The sequence below is a fragment of the Dermacentor andersoni genome, chromosome 2 (assembly GCF_023375885.2).
Source record: "Dermacentor andersoni chromosome 2, qqDerAnde1_hic_scaffold, whole genome shotgun sequence".
Classification (NCBI taxonomy): domain Eukaryota; kingdom Metazoa; phylum Arthropoda; class Arachnida; order Ixodida; family Ixodidae; genus Dermacentor; species Dermacentor andersoni.
Genome location: NC_092815.1, coordinates 3,062,554 through 3,068,542, shown reverse-complemented (window position 1 = coordinate 3,068,542; position 5,989 = coordinate 3,062,554).

Genomic DNA, 5,989 nt, shown 5'->3' with positions numbered 1-5,989 from the left:
AATTTGCATGCCTTCGAAATCACACGAGGAACTATTTCGCAGTGACATGAAAGCAGAGAAAACTTCATGTTCAGAGACAAGCTCAAGAAATTATGAGAAGGGGCTAGCAACAGGCTTCAACTTAAACAATGTCCTAGATGAACTGTGATGGTGAGTTGACGGTGAAAACCAGAACTCATGACAGAAATATGAGCGCCGGTGTCGACAAGTGCGTAGATGGTCACGTCATCAACGTCAACGTCCGCATACATCGTCGACTCGGCAGAGCAACCAGAGGGCTTTGGGGCATAGTCGTGGATGGAGTGTTACCTCCGGGTGCTGCATCGTCTTGTTTTTCGGAGTGAAGGAGCCACGGTTGCTCGGCGACGTCGCGCGGCGAGGTGGTGGGGAACGGGAGGACGGACGGCGGAAAGGTTGCTAACGCGACTGGTCATCTCTAGGTGACTGCGCGCGGCTGGACCATGTCGTGGAAGCGCCAAGATTGTATGGGTGTGCCGCAGATGATTGCTCGAAAGGGTTGCGATCAAGGCGGCGAGCATGGGAAAAGGATACAGCACATTTCGGGAACGAGCAGCGGCTGTCACAGTAGAGAGCAACGTGCCCGACACGACGGCAGTTAATGCAGATAGGTCGATCGCCTTCAGTTCTCCAATCTGCAGGGTTCCGAGATCGTGGAGCGTAGTTTTGATAACGAGGGAATGATGCCGGGGTCCCAGAAGTGGGCGTAGGACTGTCCACGGCGCAAGCAGCGTGAATTCCGAGATTCGCGAGTTCGTTTCGCACGATGGCTTGGACGAATGAAATAGCTGGTGCCTTCGAGTCGTCGGTGTTAGAGTTGGCAATGAAGCTATATGGAGCTATCGCTTAGATTTCGCGGCTGACCATCCTCGTCAATTCGGCGCAAGGCGCTGAAAGGTGAGGTGGCGGCCGCCCTGCACACGATGACCTCGCGGCTCTATTCGGAACCCGCACGAATGGTCGTTCAATGCGACGGCTCTTGGGCTGCTCGAAGGGATGGCCCTCCTCGATCACGGCATCGACGGCAGCACAATTTCTGCCCAAGAGCAGATTGAGTTCGTCGTTCGCGATTCCCCTTCAGCGCGTGGCCAACCTTGCCAGACTCTGGCATGTCGTCACTGTCAGCTTTACGGTACAGCGCCAGAATATCCAGTATGTACGACAAGTACGACTCCCTGGACGTTTGGGCTTAAGTTGACAGGCGTTTCTTCGCAACGATTTTGCGACTGGAGGCCTTAGCCAACAGAGCTTTTGCTTTAATTTATTTCAGCCTCCAAGTTGCGCCTCATGATTGTCATACCACAGTTTCGCCGTTCCACCCATATAAAAGACCACATTGGCCAGCATGACCGTCAGGTCCCAGTGATTGGGATCGCTGACGCGTTCGTATTGTGCCAGGCACTCCTCAACGTCGGTGTCATCGGTCCCTTTGAACGTTCCAGGGTGTCGAGGGTGGGCTAAAACAACCGTCATCCGTGGCGCAGACGCAGATTCCGGCTGGTCTTCCATGGTGGTCGCACTGCAGCGCCGACCACTTCGTAGCTCCGTCGTGTGGTGAGGGTATACCGCTCCTCCACCAATGTGTAGCGGGGCGTCAAATAGATGGAAGCGAAGAGCAATTTATAAACAGAATATTTACAGGGATGACCAAGATGGCCGAACGCGTGCAACGTTCTGGCCATCGTCGTCTTCGTCGTTAGTCCAAGGAGGTGCCTCGTAACAATATAATTGCAATCACAATAAAAAAAAGAAGGCGGGGACCCATGACGCATGCGTCACGCGATCCTCTAGCTCCGGTATGGGAGAATGCAGACAAAGAATTTCGCTTGCGGAGGCTAAACGGGGGCAAGTGGAAACAGCGTTATGTTGGAGGTGACGCTCGCCTCCTGAAGTCAAACCTTCGCAACACGGAAATATTTATTTCTCAGCTAATAATGAGTCAGTTTGAAACAGCCAGTAAGTAGAACGCTCCGCAGAGGGCACCTAACCATTTTCAACGTATAACCGAAATTTACTATGTGGTCTGGTGAGGGGCCCTTTAATGAAATGAATCCGCTTCCATTATTCTTCTAATGATAATTCCGCACTACTGTAGCAATTTTTCAGTTTAGGTTCATCGAAATTTATAAATGTTTCTTTGTAATCTCCTCCAGAAGAGCTGATCACCAGCCTTACGTTTCCTCTAGCACTGCAGCTAAGTTTCTTAAGTAAGATTTTCAGAATAAGTGACCATTGGGTGCCTGTGTCCTGCAGAATGTAGCAATAACATTATTTTTTTTCCAGTTCGCTAATAAAAATACCGTTGTATAGAAAGACGCTCGATGAGATGTTCATAAACTGGCAAGTCCGCTTTCACCTGATCTAGCTGGCCACGCTGAGTTTTAGGTTTCTTGTTTCGGAATATAGATATCGCTTAGCCTTTTCCATATACTTTTGCCCCTCATGTTTGTCTTGCAGATTTTAACAGCATAGCGATGCCTGGAACAATGGAAACACACATTGAATCTCTTTAAGCCTTTATTTTATTCCCTACATCAAGCATCAATCTCCAGTAGAAATCACTGTATGAGCAGCATTGTCGCAAAATATGTAAAATTTTGGAGCCTTGCTTTGAAAACTAATGCTTCCTCTGCTAATTGCATTTTGTTCCGTTGCCATAACTATATTGTTGCTGTTGCAAAAAATTATCTCGGCATTTGCTTGATCTTGTATTTATTTCATCAAGCGCGTAAACGCCCCTTCTCGACGCGATGCCACGATGAGATCTTGCGCCGCAGAGGCATTGACCCCTTATCTTTGATTTAACTGGAAGTCAGTGCACATGTCCACTGGCAAAGATATCTTCAGGATAGGAAGCAGCATCCACGCATAAGGTCCGTTCACGAAGTCTAGTCATTCCTATTCATGGATGTGATCTTGCAAATTTCTTGATAGCTTTTTTACACCGTGCTTGTGATTGCAGTTTGCTACTCTATTTAAGCTAGTACTTTAATATGATGTATTTGTACTAGCACATCATCTTTTTGGCATCACTGCTTGAGTATACCAATGGCCTTCCTGTAGTCGCTGGCTGACCACTGAAGCCCCTCAAACACTGCTGCCACTTTTTTGCTGAGTGACGGCCAAAAGTACGTTGTCACGATCCACCCCGTGTCGTGAACAAGGGAGGGCTTCTCAGCGTGGTGGTGCTCAAAGATTACTGACCGGCGAGCTGCCGTGCTCGTCGGTGTTTATTGTGGCTCGGGTGACCACTGTTGCCTGCCGAGCTTTAGCAGGCCACCGAGCTTGGCGGGCTAACCAAGATTAAGTCCGAGGGGCCGTCACCTACTTGCTACAACCCCTCACCCCCAGTTTGTTTGTTAAATAAAAAAACAAACGTCCAAGTTCACACTATGAGGCTCTGCCTCCACCCTAGCTGGGTCGACAGTGCCTGCTACCCAGGCGAGTAACGGTCTGGTGGCCTCCGCCGTCGAGTACTCCGCCTGGGCACCGGTGTCGACGGGTCGGGTGTGGCAACACCGGGTGCTGCCTGAGCCAGCCTTGCTCCATCCGGGGGGTCCGTAGTGGTCGGCCTTGCGAGTGGTGCCGAGCTAGACACCGGTCCAACGGGTGCCGCACCACTGGCTACGGTTGCCGCCTCCGAGGTAGGTGGTACTCTGCTAGAAGCGACTGGTGCTGCCGCTAGTCCTCCTGCGGGCTGGAACTCAGTGGCAGTCGAGGGTGCTGGCCGGGTCCCGAGGCGTGGTCTGACATGGTCGGCGTGTCTATGCCACATGGCCCCGTCTGGCATGCGGACGAGCAGCGATGAGGCGCTGGCAGGAGACACCACCTGTCCGGCAGACCAGGGTGAGCCAGGACGGAAGTTCCTGGCGAAAACTGGAGCTCCCGACTCTGGCAAAGGCCCGGGACGGCATCCTTGGTCAGCAGCCAGCTTCTGCTTCAGCTTCTCTGATTGAGCCTTGCGCAGCTTGCGCTTACTGCGGGAGACCTCGCTCTTGAGCTGCCTGTTGCGGCTCTCATTGTACAGCACGGAGAACTGGCTCTGCAGGCACTTGCACTCTGCCGTGCTCACCACCAGGCTCTCGGGCAGCGACCGCAGCTCTATCCGCAGCCGTTCCACCGTCTTCAGGGCCTCCTTGTGGTCAAGCTGAAGCTGCTCCAGCTCCAGCAGCCGTGCCGATGCCAGCTCCCGCTGTTCCTCGAGCTGGCTCTGCAGGTCCTCCAAGCACAGGGAGGCTGCTCCGCCACCACCGCCACAGCCCCCAAAATCCACATGTAGGCGGGACCAGGGTCTCTGTGGGAACGGCCAGGGGGTGCTTTCCACATTACGCGAGGCTCGCTGATGCACCTGGCAGATTTGGCAGCTCTGCATCACATGCAAGCTGGCTTCCAGGTACTCTGGCAGACGAATGCCCAGTACATGAATCCAGTTTCGGCCCAGCAGCGTCGGCGACGACCCCTTCGTTAAGTAAAGGGGAAGGGTTGCCTCCCTGTCGCCAAAGCGAACGCTGACCTGTGCCTGACCCTGGACCTGGGAGAGTTGCCCGGAGGAGCTGCGCAGCATCACGCCCGAAGCCTCGACGGACACGCCGGGGAAAGTCCGCTTGAAGAGCTTCCCGGCCATTACAGACACGCTGGCCCCCGTGTCCAGCTCCATGGAAATGGGGTGCCCGCAGATTTCGACGGTCAGCATGTATGGCGGCACAGACGACGGTACAAAGCCTGTGTGCCACATGTCGAAAATCGGCGGGTCCTCGGCCACGACGTGGAGCCTGGCCGCGGAAGAACTTGTCCTTGCTGCTGCATGCCTCCGCCGCGTACCCTTGCGACGGCTACCCTGGACGCGGGCTTGTGTTGTACCTGGGCTTGAATCAGGCTGCTGCTTGCTGTTCGTCCTCCCACTTCGGCATACACGTGCCAGGTGCCCAGTTTTCCCGCACGTAAAGCATTGTGCTTGAGAGAACTGGCACTGTGAAGGGGAGTGGGCACCACCACAGCGACCGCAGGTACTGCCCTTTGTCGCGAACTTGTTGACCGCCGCTTCCGCCGACGGTGAGCCAGTCGCACGGGAAATCTCGCCGGCGTCCTTGGCGGCAGCTTCCATTGCCAGCGCTGCCTTCACGGCGTCGTCCAGCGACGGGTCGGGAAGCTCCAGGAGTCGCGTCTGCATGGCGGGGTTGTTGATTCCGCAGACGAAACGGTCCCGGAGCAGCGAGTCCAGTTGGTCCCCGAAAGCGCAGGCACTCGCTAACCCTCGTAGCGCAGCAACGAATTGCCCGAGGGTCTCTCCTTCCCGGCGGCTCCGGTTGTTAAAGCGGAAACGCTCCATGAGTGTGGACGGTGCTGGGTTAAAATGCGAGCGCAGTATGGCAAGCAGCTCACCCAGCGTCTTAACGTGCGGCGTGGCTGGCTTCAGAAGGTCGAGCAAGAGGCTGAAGACGCGGGTCCCGCAGCTGGCCAGGAAAATGTCCCGCTGTTTGGCCTCAGGTGTGTCGTTTGCCCGGAAGAACACGTGGACTTGCTCCTCGTAAATTTGCCAGGCGGACCCATCTCCCTCGAACGGCTCGAGCCTTCCGTACAGCGGCATGGCGACAGCAACGGGGGGCGGTGTTTCGCCGCTTGCGGCGGCGTGGGACGCTCCGTAGGTACTCGTCGCCAGCTTCTTCGCCAGAGTCACGAGGATCCCATCTTCGTCGCCAGTGTCACAATCCACCCCGGGTCGTGAACAAGGGAGGGCTTCTCAGCGTGGTGGTGCTGAAAGATTACTGACCGGCGAGCTGCCGTGCTCGTCGGTGTTTATTGTGGCTCGGGTGACCACTGTTGCCTGCCGAGCTTTAGCAGGCCACCGAGCTTGGCGGGCTAACCAAGATTAAGTCCGAGGGGCCGTCACCTACTTGCTACATACGTATATTCGATTTTCTGACAAGTGGATTGCTTTGCTTAAGACTGGAAATATGGGCGAGTTCGTCTA